Raw genomic sequence first — 17591 nt, forward strand, 5'->3', positions numbered from 1 at the left:
GTAACTATATCTCACGTATTACTTCCGTACCCGATAGCAATCGTAGCTTTCAATAGCCGCTGTCAACTCTGACCAATAACTTGTCCTTTAGATAAGGGATCGTATAATCCTCTGTTCTAGATATCATGCTAACAATACTTATTGTCTAGCATTTTTATTTCTTGATCTCTGATTTGTTCGACATAGAACTCAGTTGAACACATCAACTTCATCTTGACCGGGCCCGGCACATAAGTCAAACCAAATCATCAAGTGGCCGAGATATCGCTTTTATCCTCCTAGAATAAAAGGAACAGAAAAACGTCGACTAATATGCCTTTATCATTTACCAGTTAAACCATACACAATAATGCGTTTTATGACATCAAGTTACTGATGCGTTTTCGCATTATCAATGTATAATCAACTAGCAAACAATAACCATATCTCTAGGTTTAAAGATTATATGATATTATCATCTTGCGATCACTTGTGATGACATTCATGAAGTAATACCAGCAAGTGTGGGTCTGTTCCAATGCTCAATACTAATTTCATAAGCACTCATAAACTTTGCAGCAAACCTTTGCTATGTCTAAAACTTTTTAGACAATCTACAAACAAATTTATGACAATCTTTCTTCATATCTACTTCCAACATATGAGCGATTGTGGACTGTTCGAATAATCTCATTATTCAGGAAGTCAAAACATGCAAAAATCGGAAAAATAGATAAATAATCAACACATGATAGAAACTTTCTTATAAATAACACACTTTTATTTAATCATCAATTGTTGAGTATGACATTATCTATTACAAGTTTCCTACTTATCTAATCTGAACTAATATCGTCCTTCAGCCCTACGCTCCTAGCGTGCTGAAAATGCTTGACCCTACTCAGTCCCTTCGTAAGGGGATCTGCTGGGTTATCTTCTGACGATACCCTCTTCACAACGAGGAGTCCCTCTTCTACCCGATGTCTAATAAAATGGTATTTCCTGTCGATATGTCGAGATCTGCCATGATCCCTTGGTTCCTTGGTTAAGGCAACCGCTCCTTCATTATCACAGAAAATTTCCATGGGCTCCTTTATGGATGGCACAACTCCAAGGTCTCCAATGAAGTTCTTCAACCATATAGCCTCCTTTGACGCTTCGCTCGCCGCAATATACTCTGATTCGCACGTTGAATCGGCTACGGTCTCTTGTTTGGAACTTTTCCAAGTCACTGCTCCTCCATTTAGGGTAAAGACCCAGCCCGACTGCGATCGGAAGTTATCCCGATCCGTCTGAAAACTAGCATCATTGCACCCTCGTACCCTTAAGTCATCACTCCCACCGAGGACTAGAAACCATTCCTTGGTCCTCCGAAGGTACTTAAGAATATTCTTAACTGCAATCCAATGTGCTCTACCAGGATTCCCCTGATATCTGCTGACCAAGCTTAAAGCGAAGGCCACATCAGGGCGTGTACAAGTCATAGCGTACATGATAGAGCCTACTGCGGAAGCGTAAGGTACTCGGCTCATATCAGCTATCTCTGTCTCTGTACTCGGGCTCTGAGTCTTACTCAGCTTGGTATTGCTTTGGATTGGCAACTCCCCTTTCTTGGAATTTTCCATACTAAAACGCTTTAGCACCTTTTCCAAGTATGTATCCTGACTGAGTCCTATCAGTCTCTTTTCCCTGTTTCTTACTATTCTTATTCCCAGAATATAAGCAGCTTCTCCGAGGTCCTTCATAGCGAAACATTTCCCAAGCCAGGACTTGACCTCCTGCAAGGTTGGGACATCGTTTCCTATGAGTAGTATGTCGTCGACATACAATACGAGAAAGCTTATTATACTCCCACTGGCTTTGACATACACACAAGATTCATCTTCGCTTCGCAGAAAGCCAAACTCTTTAACCTTCTCATCAAAACAAAGATTCCATCTGCGAGATGCTTGTTTCAATCCATAAATAGATCTCTCAAGCTTGCATACTCTATTCGGATGCTTCACATCGACAAAACCCTCTGGCTGATTCATGTAAACATCCTCAGCCAACTTTCCGTTAAGGAAAGCGGTCTTTACGTCCATCTGCCATATTTCATAATCATGAAACGCAGCTATGGCAAGCATCACCCTAATAGACTTTATCTTCGCAACTGGTGAGAAGGTCTCATCATAGTCAACTCCGGGAGTTTGAGTAAAGCCCTTCGCAACCAATCGCGCTTTATAAGTATGCACTTTCCCATCCATGTCCGTCTTCTTCTTGAAGATCCACTTGCACCCGACTGTCTTACGACCTGGTACATTATCAACCAAATTCCAAACTTGGTTGTCGTACATGGACTGAATCTCGCTGTCCATAGCCTCTTTCCATTTTGCAGACTCTGGGCCTGCCATGGCTTCCTTATAGTTGCTAGGTTCATCCAAATTTACTAGTGTACTATCACTAATAAACGTATCCCCTTCAGTAGTAATATGAAAACCATAAAACTGGGGTGGAACACTAGCCCTAGAAGAACGTCGAAGAGGTAAGGACACGTCAACAGGTTCAATAGGAGTTTCCTCCTCAAGTTGAGTGCCAGTGTCAGAGGTTCCTTCATCTCTTTGATCTTGAATTTCTTCAAGTTCAATTTGCCTCCCACTGTCTTCTTGGCCTATCAATTCCTTTTCTCGGAAAACTCCTCTTCTAGCAACGAAGACAACATTGTCACTCGGTCTATAGAAAAGGTAGCCAAAAGACTTCTGTGGATAGCCGATGAAATAACACTTCTCACTACGAGGTTCAAGTTTGTCATGAGTCTCTCGTCTTACGAAAGCCTCACAACCCCAAACCTTAATATGTGCCAACGAGGGAGCCTTCCCTGTCCACATCTCGTGAGGAGTCTTGGAAACCTTCTTAGTGGGAACTAAGTTAAGTATACGGGCGGCAGTCTCTAAGGCATACCCCCAGAAAGCTATTGGTAACGAAGTCCGACTCATCATAGAACGAACCATGTCCTAACAAGGTCCGATTACGTCTCTCAGCCACACCGTTCAATTGTGGCGTTCTTGGAGGCGTCAATTGCGAAACGATTCCACATTCTTTTAGATAGTCGTGAAACTCAAGACTTAGGTACTCTCCTCCTCGGTCTGACCGAAGCATCTTGATTTTCCTGCCCAGCTGATTCTCCACTTCACTCTTAAACTCTTTGAACTTTTCAAAGGTTTTCGACTTTTGCTTGATCAAGTAGATATATCCATATCTGCTATAATCATCTGTAAAAGTCACGTAGAAGCGGCAAGCATCCCTTGTGGTGGATCTAAAGGGCCCACACACATCAGTGTGTATGAGATCCAATAAACCCTCACCCCTTTCACAAGTGCCAGTAAAGGGTGACTTGGTCATCTTCCCAAGTAAACAAGATTCACACGTATCATCGTCCCTAAGGTCGAATGACTCCAACACTCCATCCTTTTGGAGTTGGGCTATGCGTTTCTTGTTGACATGGCCAAGACGACAGTGCCACAAGCATGCTTTGTCTAGACTAGTAGACGAATCAATATTCAAAACATTATTTCCGAAATTATCAACAATCATCACAGATTCATAAATCCCATTACAAGGTAATGCATTGAAATAAAAGACACCATTCAAATAAACATTAATAGAACCATTACTATTATCAAAAGAATATCTGAAACCTTGTCTAAACAATCCGTGAAAAGAAATAATGTTTCTTGCCATATCTGGCGAATAACAGCAATTCTCTAAATCTATTCCTAACCCATTTCTCAACACTAAAGAATAAACACCGACTTTGGTCACAGGCGATGATCTTCTGTTTCCCATAATCAGGTTCATTTTCCCATGCTCCATTTCCCTACTTCTTTTTAGGCCCTGCAAATCAGAACAAATGTGGTAACCACATCCTGTATCAAGAACCCATGAAGTAGCAAATGATGAGTTATTAGATTTAATAGAATACATACCTGCAAATGTGGGCTTGATCTTCCCATCTTTTATGTCCTGCAGATATTGTGGGCAGCTTCGCTTCCAGTGGCCCTTTTGGTGGCAATAGAAGCACTCTGCTTCTTTAGGATCGGAAGAGGGTCTAGCGGGGCCTACTTTGGTCCCACTTGAGGACGAACCATCACGGGGTTTCCCCTTATGGTGGCTCTTACATGGATCCTTCCTCTTTTTACCCTTTCCTTGACCTATCGCCATCACAGGAGCGGCCACAGCAGGGGACGGTGCAACGGATTTGTCTTTGAGGTTGCTCTCAGCAGTCCTCAAGAGTCCTTGGAGCTTGCTCAAGGAGACCTCCTCTTTATTCATATGGTAGGTCATCCTAAACTGATTGTAGCAGGAGGGCAAGGAGTGAAGGATTATGTCGATAGCCAAATCCTCATCAAACTTAACATTAAGTTTGAGAAGACGATCAACATACCTCTGCATTTTCTGCAAATGAGAGGTTAGGGATTCTCCACTCCCCATCTTAGCGGTGATCATGTTAGTAATGATCTCATAGCGCTCTTGCCTCGCGCTCTGGTGATACCTTTCCAGCAAATCCTGATGCATTTCATATGGATACATGTTCTCATAGGACTTTTGGAGTTCGGGATTCATGGTGGCCAGCATGATGCAGTGAACTTTCGTGGCATCACGCTCGTGGGCCTCAAAGGCGGCCAATTCCTCAGGAGTAGCAACATCTGGGATGATCTTCTCAAGCTTTTCATCGAGGACATATTCTTTGTCCTCGTAGCGTGTGATCATGCGGATATACCTCATCCACTCGGTGAAGTTTGAACCATCAAATGTCACTTTTTGACACAAGTTCATCAACGAGAATGACCCAGAAGCGTTGTTGTTGTTGTTGTTTGTTGACATATGAAAAGGAAAAAAGTTTGATTAGAAATGAATCCCTAATTAAACACCCAAATGAGTAATTAGGGCTAGGATCCAACAACATTATTTACAACTTAGAAAGGGATGTCGTACTCTAAAAGTAAATAATTTGAAGGTAAGTGAATGACGATTCACTAATTCTCACCATGAAAAACGAAAAAGCAATTTAGGTTTTAAATGTATTGAAACCTCCTAGATCTTTGAGATTCATTGAACTTTTCAATGGCATGTTTAAATCTCGATATGCATTTCAAATTTTCGACTGGGATGCCGAGGATCGCAAACAAATTTGTGAATAACCATGCGAATCAACGCGGTGCACTCAATGTCTTTATCACCTAATCAATGTGCCGGTGAACCACACACGCTCCATTGATCTATGAAAAACATCGAGTCACCCTTCGCTACCAATGTCATCCCCAAATTGATGTGCCGGTTAACCACACGCGCTCCATCAACGTTTGACAAGGGTACGAAGTGTAATTCCATGGATTAGCATCATTTTCACATTTTACCCTAAAGTAACTAAGAGTGGGAATTTGTAAAACAATGTAGTTACTTTAATATTTCCATTATACTTTTAATGAGGAATTAAACGCCCTATCCTATCCGTTCGGCTAACGACCCTCCACCAGTCAAGCAAGCGGTAGATGTGAGTGTACATCCATTAAGCGCCATTTTATAGGCAGCAACCTTATACCCACCTTATAGACCGGCTTCGTGAATGAGGCCTACTAGCGATAAGACTAGCTTATTCTTATACATATGTAATAATTAATCTTATAATATCATAATTGTATAAGGGTGTATTTTTAAAACATTTCAAAAATACTAGTATCTTAATGTGTATTTAAAATTTTCGGAATTAAGGCTATTTAATTTAAAATTTTTAAACACCAAAAATCTTTGATTTAATAATTATCAAAATCAAACAATTAATTTGAAATATTAAATCTTTAGGGATTATCATAAAATTAAACTATTAATTTATTTAATCCTTTTATTTTTAAATATATGGAAAGGATAATACAAGATCTTCAATTATCTAGTTTAAACAATTAAATTGATAATCACAAAGATAGTATTATCCATATCCCTAAAATCTTGGGACCTTATCATGGGGACAAGGGATTTTCGAAATCCCTAGGGTTTCATAACCCTAATTTCGAAATTTGGAGGCTAGGCAAAAAGGTTTCAAGAACCCTATCAAAAAATCGCCAACTAGGGTTTGGCAACCCTAATTTGCGAAAATCACCAAGCCTTAGGGTTTACTTGCCATAAACCCTAATTTTTCAAGTTCATAATATGCATCAAATCCAATTGAAAACAAAAAACCAATGGCTCTGATACCACTGTTAGGTTTTATACAAACAATCCTATGTGTGCATGCAACCCTAGTTTGGATCTATGTTTTCACCATAAGACATACAACTTTATGAACACAAAATAAACCCTAGCATGCTTCTATAATTTTCGAAATTTACATAGAATTGTAGAAAACATACCTTTGTTGTTATATAGCAATAACAACTAGTTTCCTTGATCTCTTGAACTCTCTAGAACTCTTGAAAGCAAGCACCACAATTGTAGTGCCTCTAATGGCTCACAAACACCTTGAAGCAAGAAGGCAACTAAGAGAGAGAAGGGAATGATGCTAATTTCGGCCCTAGGGTTCCCTTGGAATCAAGTGGCCTTAAATTGAAGCATAGGGTATGTATTTATACTATAGGGTGCTAGGGTTTCAGTCAAAAACCCTAATGGACAGCTTAGCCACCAAGCAGCCCAAGAAACCTTATGGAATGAGGCCTTGGACGAAAATATGATGATCCTTCATCATAATTTCGTTCCCCCTTAGTCCATTAGGTTTCCTAGCCCAAAACTCAACTATCACACAATTGACAGTTTATACCCCTTTATTTAATTTGTCTCTTTTAGTCACCAAATTAATTCCTAATTAATTTATGACTAATACTAATCAAATAAATATGATTTCTCCTTTAATATATTATTCTTATAATATATTAATAAATCATAATATCTCCTCTCTCATATCAAATCACCTTGTCAAGTTGCTTTGGTGAAGGCAACCCAAAAGGACCATGCACACTCGGGTCAAGTATATACCAAATATGGTTACTGACTTAGACATTAATCCAACACTTACGACCTGGTACATTTTCAACCAACTTCCAAACTTGATTGTCATACATGGACTGAATCTTGTTGTCCATTGCATCTTCCCACTTTGCAGACTCTTGGCCTACCATGGCTTCATTGTAGTTGTTAGGTTCATCCAAATTTATCAATGTACTATCACTGATAAGCGTATCACCTTTAGTTGTTAGATGAAAACATATAATACAACTTGAACACTAACTCTACTGGAACGTCCCAGAGGTATGGACTCGTCAACTGGTTCAATAGGAGTCTCATCCTTAGGTTGATTGCTAGTGTTAGAGGTTCCTTTATCGCTTAACTCTTGAAGCTCTTCAAGGTCGATTTTTCTCCAACTATCTTTTTGGCATATGAGTTCTGTTTCACAAAAGACACAAACCTTCGTGCTACAAAGACCACGTTCTCACTAGGTCTATAGAACAAATATCCAAGGATTTATGTAGGTAGCCGATGAAAATACAACGCTCACTGTGAGGTTCGATCTTGCTATGAGTCTCTCGTCTTATGAAAGCCTCACAACCCCAAACCTTGATATGTGTTAACAAGGGAACCTTCCCTGTCCACATTACGTGAGGTGTTTTGGTAACCTTCTTAGTTGGGACTAGATTAAGGATATGGGTGGCAGTCTCTAAGGCATACCCGAAAATGAGTAGGTAATGAATCTCGAATTGTCATGGAATGAACCATGTCCAACAAGGTTCGATTACGCCTCTCAGCCACACCATTAAGTTGCGGTGTCCTAGGTGGCGTCAATTGTAAAATGATTCGACATTCTTTAAGATAGTCATGGAACTCGATACTAAGATACTCACCACCTTGATCGGATCATAACATCTTTATCATCCTACCTAATTAATTCTCCACTTCTTGCATAATCTCTTTGAACATTTCAAAGGTTTCCGACTTGTGTTTGATTAAGTACACATATCCATATCTACTATAATGGTCGGTAAAGGTTACATAAAAGTGGTTAGCATCCCTTGTGGTGGATTTGAAGGGTCCACACACATCGGTGTGTCTGAGATCCAACAAACCCTCACCTTTTTCACAAGTACCAGTGAAAGGTGACTTGGTCATCCTTCTAATCAAACAAGATTTGCACGTTTCATCCGACTTTAAGTCAAATGACTCCAACACTCCATTCTTTTGCAGGTGGGCTATGCGCTTCTTGTTAACATGTCCAAGACGACAATGCCACAAGCATGCCTTGTCCAAACCATTAGATGAATCAATATGCAATACATTATTTACTAAGTTGTCTACAACCATCACATTTTCATATATACCATTACAAGGAAATGCTTCATTATAAAATTTACCATTATAGAAAGCATTTATAGAACCAATTTAATTATTAAATTAAAATCTAGAACCTTGTTTATACAAACCATGAAAAGAAATAATGTTTCTTGCCATATCCGACGACTAGCAATAATTATTTAACTCTAAACCTAACCCGTTACTAAGCAATAAAGAATAAACTCCAATCTTGGTGACAGGCGACGCTTTCATATTCCCCATGATCAAGTTCATCTTCCCATGCTCCACATCCCTACTTCTTTTTAGATCCTGCAAATCAGAACAAATATGAAAACCACATCCTGTATCAAGGATCCTAGATCTAGCATGTGATGAGTTGTTATTTTGAATAGTGTAAATACCAGCAAAGGTAGGCTTTATCTTCCCATCTTTAATGTCCTACAATAATTTTGTGACACTTAGTTTCCAATGCCCTTTTTCATTACAATGGAAGCACTCTGCTTCCTTTGTATTGGATGTGGGAGAAGTAGAACCACCTTTGGACCCACTAGAAGAGGATCCATCATGAGACTTTCCCTTCTAATTCTTGAAAGGAGCTTTCCTTTTCTTTCCCTTCCCATTTCCAATTGCCAGGACTGGGGGAGCAGCAGTAGAAGTGTGTGTGACATCCCCATTTTCACAGCCAGAAAAGACCGATTTTGTTTATGCTTTATAAAAATCAGAGTTCTTATTTTAATAAAAATGTTGCGGAATTTGTTCCCAGAAAAAGACGATAAATTTGTTATTAAAACCTTTTCGAAGAAACATATTTTATTCATTTCAAAACGTTTGGGAAGTCATCGATAATACATAAACATAAGCATAAAGAGAACTTACATTTATTTACAATAGTGATCTACATCTCTTTAAATCTCTCATTGTAATGTGACTTCATATCAACACCTGTGATATAAATAAACTGAGTGGGTCAGGTTGGGAAACCTGGTGAGTACATAAGGTTTTCAACCCACAATAATATAATTATTATGTTTAAACATCAAACAACCAACCCACTTACCCATCCCCATTATCTTCTTTACTCTTAAGGATTTATCCTAAGAGGCATCTATCCTGCATTTGTTTATTTCGAAGTCCCTTACTTCCAGGGTTATAGGACTGGCACTAAATCCATAGCTGCCAATGTTTGTTCGTAAAGGACTAATTCCATAGCTACTATAGTATACTCATCGGGTACTAAATCCATAGCTACCAGTGTTCATCTAATAGGTACTAAGTGCATAGCTACGAATTCCTAACAGGTACTAAATCCATAGCTACCAGCGTCTAACTAATAGGTACTAAGTCCATAGCTACCAATTCCTAACATGTACTAAATCCATAGTTACCAACGTCTAACAGGTACTAAATCCATAGCTACCGGTGTTTGTCCAATAGGCACTAAGTTTATAGCTGCCAATGTATCATCTTATATCTCTCGTTGTATATAGAAAATACATATACAGTTTAAATCATTTAAAACATGTATAAAACGTTCATCCAACATAGACAACAAGTATTCAGATAATATGCACACATAGCACGTAGTTTATATAAAATACTTCATATCTATGTGTAAGATGAAAGTAACTATGCACTCACTTGAAAGGTGGTGACTTAGTACTCGAATATCGCTTCGATACTCTCAAAACAATTTCCTTCGATAAAACCTAGTACCAATACCACTAGGGTTTAGTCTAACAATAATCGCTACAAATTAATTAGTCTGACTATTATTATTATTATATAAGCGTTAATTACACTCAATATAACTCATAATAATAGCCCAAATAATTATTTTAAGGACCTAATAACATTCCTATAACTATTCGAAAGCTATATTAAAAATTGCGTAAGCGTAGCACACTTACAACAAATTTTATCGAAAACCGGAACTTATTTGGAGCAGCGTTTCGAAACCGAAAGGCTCCTTTTCTCGGGACTCTGGAAGCCTCGGGGCTTCCTTAGGGTTCTAGGGGATCACCTAGGCTTAGGAGAGGGTTAAAACCCTTAGAGAGAGAAAGATTGTAGAGAGAGAATGAGAAAATGTGTGAAAAATCCGGAGAACCTTGCCCCCTTTTATAGCCTGCGAGCCTCGGACTACGCTGGGTGTAATCCTTGGCTACGCGGGGCGTAACTTCGGATAGGGTCCAGCTGCATCCCGCTGTCTCGCACTTCGGAAGAGGTTAAGGATCGAGGGTACGGTGGGTGTACCAAACTCCAACGCAGGGCATAAGGCGAAGTGAGGCAACGTGGCATGATCCGAAGGGCGCTCTGTGATCGGCGATGGACGGCTGCGATGAGGCCACGTCATCCATCTCGCCTCAGATTTCGCAATTTGTATACTCAACTTTAAAAATTCGTAACTTTCGCGTACGAGCTCTGTTTTCGATGTTCTTTATGTCCACGCGAAGGTGGGAACGTACGCTACAACTTTCATTTAGACTTCGTTGGCTAATTTTGATTCGATTTAAATTTTATATTATTAACAGGTCGGGACAGGATTGGTCCGTTAAATCCTCATAACTTCTTCATCCAATGTCCGCTTTTGCCCATCTTTTTCTCGTTATGCTACTATTAACGTGATCTTCAATTCTCGTTTAGGTTGTGTCGGCTAAAAACCGCTCGATCTAATATTCGAATTTCGGGTTGTACATTGGTAATTCGAAACTTCGAAAAATCATAACTTCTTCATACGAAGTCAGATTTGGGCGTTCTTCTTATCGATGTTCTTAGTTTAACATATTCTACGACTTTTGTTTAGATCGCTAAGGCTAAATCTCGCTCTATCGTAAATTCACTGTTTACGCTTCCCGGTATCGTGTCGGTTCCGTCGCGAAACTTCAACGGGTCATAACTTCTTCGTTATAACTCGGATTTCGGCGTTGTTTATATGTACGGAAACCTTGTAACATATTCTACAACTTGGTTAATATTATTTATTCTAAATAATCTTTTGTCGAAAATTCATTTTCGACCCCTATTACGTCTTAATTGAGTAGCCCGTATCCACGGGCGTTACAATTATCTCCCCCTTAGGATGATTACGTCCCGGAATCATCAACGAAACAGGGATCACATGATGACTCCATTCGTTATCTATTCATCCTAGGTCTTAACTTTGACGTTTCTTCGAACGTGTATCTAACTCTTAGACTCTTTGACTATAGGCGATGCTCGATCCTGCATCCGCCCTCTATCTCACATTAGACTCTCAAATTATGACCTTCAAGTCACAACTTCAATCCTCAGTTGATAAGAACTTAAGATAAGTTCTCTTTATTACTACAATGGAACGATGTGTCATATCCTAATGACCTATTTTCGTATGTAACAATGCTTAGACTCAGGTCTCTTAGAGTCAAATTCCGGAATGGAATATGCCTTCCTTCATGGTCTAATGTGATATAATCACATTTTAACATGTATCATTTCTAGCTATCAACTTTTTTAACAACAAGCGTGATACTTCTATTGATCGCTTTGATTCCAATCTTTTCGTTTAAGTCGGACGCTACATCAACCTTGGTTCTCTAAACCACGTAACCTACTCATCGTAGCCGGACTCAATGTGATATGACCACTAGGGTCGGGATAACAACAATTTTCTTAGTCATTACCGAAACAATGGTAACGACATACTTTCCCTGATCCAAGCGTGAGTCTTGTGCTTCCGGTAGTATATGCATCTACTACCTTTCACACCTACTCATACTCGTCCCAACTATTGTATCGCAGTTTTCCAAGTCATCATTCAATAAAATCACATAACAGTTTAACACACCAGATAACAAAACGAAGATTTTATTATTTCTTGAAACTATTACATAGGTGTTCAAGTTCACCCTAGACTATGCCTCTAAGAGGCTACATCATGTGGTTTTATCTATTAGGCTACCTTGTAACTTGATCTTCGGGTATAGATTCATTATCCTTGGTTTCTCGCATTGTTTTCCGCTTCGTCGAGGATCTTGTGGAATGCCCTTGGCCTCGGTGGCGTTTCTGGTCTTGCTGCTTTATTTTTCCTTGGGCAGTCTCTGGACATGTGCCCCTTGCCTCCACATCCGTAGCATACTTTATCATTATGTGTGCAGTCCTTGGAATAGTGACCTGTCCTTCCACACTTGTAACAAGTCACTTCTTCATTGCACTTCCCACAATGCTTCTTCTTGCATTTATCACACCATCTCGCTTCACCTCCATCTCCTCCTCCAAGCTTTGAGAAATTTCTTTCCTTGTTAGACCTTGAAGATCCTTCAAACTTCTGCTTCTCTACTGTCTTATCTTCTTCTAGACCCTTTTCTCTTATCTGGGCCTCTACGTTTTTAGCTGCCCTAACAGTTGTTTTCAAGGTAGTTGCCATTTTGACGATTGGGCCAAAGTCAGTGGGCAGTCCGTTAGCAAACCTATCAATCTTGGAGAGTTCAGTAGGCACCAAGTAGGGGAATAGCTTCATCCTCTCGGTGAATGCGGTGGCATACTCATCAACACTCATCTTCCCTTTCTTCAGGTTCTGAAACTCGTTGTTTAGGTCTATCAGATCTATCTCCGAGCAGTACTGCATTTTCAACTGTTCCAAGAACTCTTCCCATGACATCCTTAAGGCTTCTCCTCGTGGCATCGTATCTGCCAATAGCTTCCACCAGCTCAAAACTCCAGTTTTCAGTCATCTTACAGCGAAGATGGTCTTCTGTTTCTCACTACAGTTGCAACTCTCAAACACCATTTCCATCTCGGAGATCCAATCCATAATCTCAACAGGCTTTGGGCTTCCTGGGAGGCTTGGTGGTTTCGCACCGAAGAAATTCTTGTACATTCTCCCATCCTTTCCGTTTCTCCTCTCCGGGCCATCCCTTTGATCACCTTGAGTCCCTACCTGACTCACTTGGCGGCTGTAGTTCCCTTCCTTCTATTGTTCGAGAATCAGCTCGGGTTGCTCAGTGGGCATAGCAGGTTCGTCCCTGTTCGACATCCGCCTCATTTCTTCCCTTTTTTCAGCTAGCATAGCCCGAATCATGGCTTGAACTCCAGCCATGGTGACTGGCTCAGGTGCAACTTCTTCTACAACAGGTATTTGCTGAACCACTGGGGGTTGGTTCCTATTCTCATTTGCGTTCATGTTTCCACTACGGGTCCTTTCCATCTTGATCTATACACCGAATAAGGTGAATCTAGACCTTTACTTAGGATTGATGCTTACATCATCCTTATCACTCCGAAACGTTTACATGCTAGTTCTAATATCGTATTCGTACATTTAGAATCCTAAACACATAAGGTTTCCAAATCCGGTCGGCAACAGACCATAGATCCGATCAAACTATAGCATAACAAATCATTTAGCACATAAAAGAAATTTAGGCATCATTCCTAAATTAAGCTAGTGCTCACACCTCACAATCATCGCTTAGCATGCTAAGTTTAAGTCTAGAAATAAATCCATATTCCTAGTTCGCTTAAACTAATGCTCTGATACCAACTGTGACACCCCCATTTTCACGGCCAAAAAAGACCGATTTTGTTTATGCTTTATAAAAATCAGACTTCTTCTTTTAATAAAAATGTTGCGGAATTTGTTCCCAGAAAAACACGATAAATTTGTTATTAAAACATTTTCGAAGAAACGTATTTTATTCATTTCAAAACGTTTGGGATGTCATCGTTAATACAGAAACATAAGCATAAACAGAACTTACATTTATTTACACTAGTGATCTACATCTCTTTAAATCTCTCAGTGTAATGTGACTTCATATCAACACCTGTGATATAAATAAACTGAATGGGTCAGGTTGGGAAACTTGGTGAGTACATAGGGTTTTCAACCCACAATAATATAATTATTATGTTTAAACATCAAACAATCAACCCACTTACCCATCCCCATTATCTTCTTTACTCTTAAGGATTTATCCTAAGAGTCATCTATCCTTCATTCGTTTATTCTTAAGTCCCTTACTTCCAGGGTTATAGGACTGGCACTAAATCCATAGCTACCAATGTTTGTTCGTAAAGCACTAATTCCATAGCTGCTATAGTCTACTCATCGGGTACTAAATCCATAGCTACCAGTGTTCATCTAATAGGTACTAAGTCCATATCTACCAATTCCTAACAGGTACTAAATCCATAGCTATCGGTGTTTGTCCAATAGGCACTAGGTCTATAGCTGTCAATGTATCATCTTATATCTCTCGTCATACATCTACCCATATCATACCCAACATATTCGTATATATAAAATACATATACAGTTTAAATCATTTAAAACATGTATAAAACGTTAATCCAGCATAGACAGCAAGCATTCATATAATATGCACACATAGCACGTAGTTTATATAAAATACTTCATATCAATGTGTAAGATGAAAGTAACTATGCACTCACTTGAAAGGTGGTGACTTAGTACTCGAACAGCGCTTCGATACTCTCAAAACAATTTCCTTCGATAAAACCTAGTACCAATACCACTAGGGTTTAGTCTAACGATAATCGCAACAAATTAATTAGTCTGACTATTATTATTATTATATAAGCGTTAATAACACTCAATACAACTCATAATAATAGCCCAATTAATTATTTTAAGGACCTAATAACATTCCTATAATTATTCGAAAGCTATATTAAAAATTGCGTAAGCGTAGCACACTTACAGTGAATTTTATCGAAAATCGGAACTTATTTGGAGCAGCATTTCGAAACCGAAAGGCTCTTTTTTCTCGGGACTCCGGAAGCCTCGGGGCTTCCTTAAGGTGCTAGGGGATCATCTAGGCTTAGGAGAGGATTAAAACCCTTAGAGAGAGAAAGATTGTAGAGAGAGAATGAGAAAATGTGTGAAAAATCCGGAGACCCTCGCTCCCTTTTATAGCCTACGAGCCTCGGACTACACTGGGCGTAATCCTTGGCTACGCGGGACGTAACTTCGGATAGGGTCCAACTGCATCCAGCTGTCTTGCACTTCGGAAGAGGTTAAGGATCGAAGGTACACTGGGCATACCAAACTCCAACGCGGGGCGTAAGGCGAAGCGAGGCGATGTGGCGTGATTTGAAGGGCGCTCTGTGATCGGCGATGGACGGCTGCGATGAGGCCACGTCATCCATCTCGCCTCAGATTTCGCAATTTGCATAATCAACTTTAAAAATTCGTAACTTTTGCATACGAGCTCCGTTTTCGATGTTGTTTATATCCACGCGAATGTGGGAACGTACTCCACAACTTTCGTTTAGACTCCGTTGGCTAATTTTGATACGATTTAAATTTTATATTATTAACAGGCCGGGACAGGATTGGTCCGTTAAATCCTCATAACTTCTTCATCCGACGTCCGCTTTTGCCCATCTTTTTCTCATTATGATACTATTAATGTGATCTTCAATTCTCGTTTAGGTTGTGTCGGCTAAAAACCGCTCGATCTAATATTCGAATTTCGGGCTGTACACTGCTAATCCAAAACTTCGAAAAATCATAACTTCTTCATACAAAGTCATATTTGGGTGTTCTTTTTATCGATGTTCTTAGTTTAACATATTCTAAGACTTTCGTTTATATCGCTAAGGCTAAGTCTCGCTCTATCATAAATTCACTATTTACGCTTCCCGGTATCGTGTCGGTTCCGTCGCGAAACTTCAACGGGTCATAACTTCTTCGTTATAACTCGGATTTCGGCGTTCTTTATATGTACGGAAACCTTGTAACATATTCTACAACTTGGTTAATATTATTTATTCTAAATAATCTTTTGTCGAAAAGTCATTTTCGACCCCTATTGCCTCTAAATTGACTAGCGCGGATTTACGGGCGTTACAGTGTGTACAACAGATTTTCCTTTCAAACTACTTTCAGCAGTATTGAGAAGGCCTTGAAGCTTGCTTAGAGTGACTTCCTCCTTGTTGATATGATAAGTCATTCTGAACTAATCATAATAGGGAGGTAAAGAGTGGATGATAATATCAATAACTAACTCTTCATCAAAGTTGACATTTAACTTTAGCAAGTGGTCCACATATCTTTGCAAGTGAGCCGTGATGGACTCTCCATCCTTCATCATTTTCTTTATCATGGAGGCAATAATTTCATACCTTTCTTGTCGAGCACTTTAATGGTACCTTTCCATCAAGTCTTGGTGCATCTCGAAAGGCCAGAAGTCCTCATAGGATTTCAGAAGCTCAGAAGTCATAGTGGCTAGCATGATGCACAACACCTTTGCCGCGTCCTACTCATGAGCCCTATACTCAGCAAATTGCTCAGGAGTAGCAGTTTCTTCGTCAATCTCCTTTAGCTCTTTATCGGGGACATATTCCTTTTCCTCGTAGCGAATGGCCATGCGAATGTTTCGAATCCAGTCATTGAAATTCGACCCATATAAAATGACCCTCCCACATAAGTTCATGAACGAGAAAGAGCCAGAAGCATTTGAGTTTGAAGCAGATTAGATAGAAATTCCTTAATATAACACCTAAATGAAATATTAAGGCTAGGACCCAACATAATATTTCACAATATGGATGAGGGATGTCGTAATCCAATTGCAAAATATTTAAAGGTAGGTAAATGACGCTTTACCAATTTCACCACCCAAAACTAAAAGTTTAAAGAATTAAGTTTTATGAAATTCCTAGTTCTTTGAGACTCATTGAACTTTTCAATGGCATGTATAAATCTTGATTATGCCCTTCAAGTTTGTGCCTGGGATACCAAGAATTGCAAACAAGGTGTGAATAACCATGCAAATTTGATTGGCACTCTCGAGTGATTTACCACCTAATCAATGTGTCAGTTAACCACACACGCTGTATTGATGTATGACAATTCTTGAGCTACCCTTTGCCACCCTTGTTAGTCCATATTAGTGTGTCAGTTAACCACATGCGCTCCACTAACGACTCGGCAAGGTGCAAAGTGCAATTTCATGGAATAGCACCATTTTCAATTTTTTTGTAAAGTAACTAAGATTGGGAATTTATGAAAACATTTAGTTACTTTTATAGTTATCATTATAATTTTTAATGATAATTATTGTCCTATCCTACCCGTTCAGCTAACGACCCTCCACTAGTCCAGGAAGCGGTGGGTGAGAGTGGAGACCCATTCAAACACCATTTTATACGTAATTTCCTTATACCCTCTTTATAGACCAGCTTTGTAAATGAAGCCTACTAACGGTAAGACTGATTGTCTTATAAATATACATAAGTATAAACCTTTAATATTATAAGAGTATAAGGGTTGAATTTTTAGACTTTTAAAATTCTAG

This window comes from Lactuca saligna, chromosome 9, assembly GCF_052625555.1.
Source record: "Lactuca saligna cultivar CGN05327 chromosome 9, ASM5262555v1, whole genome shotgun sequence".
Classification (NCBI taxonomy): Eukaryota; Viridiplantae; Streptophyta; class Magnoliopsida; order Asterales; family Asteraceae; genus Lactuca; species Lactuca saligna.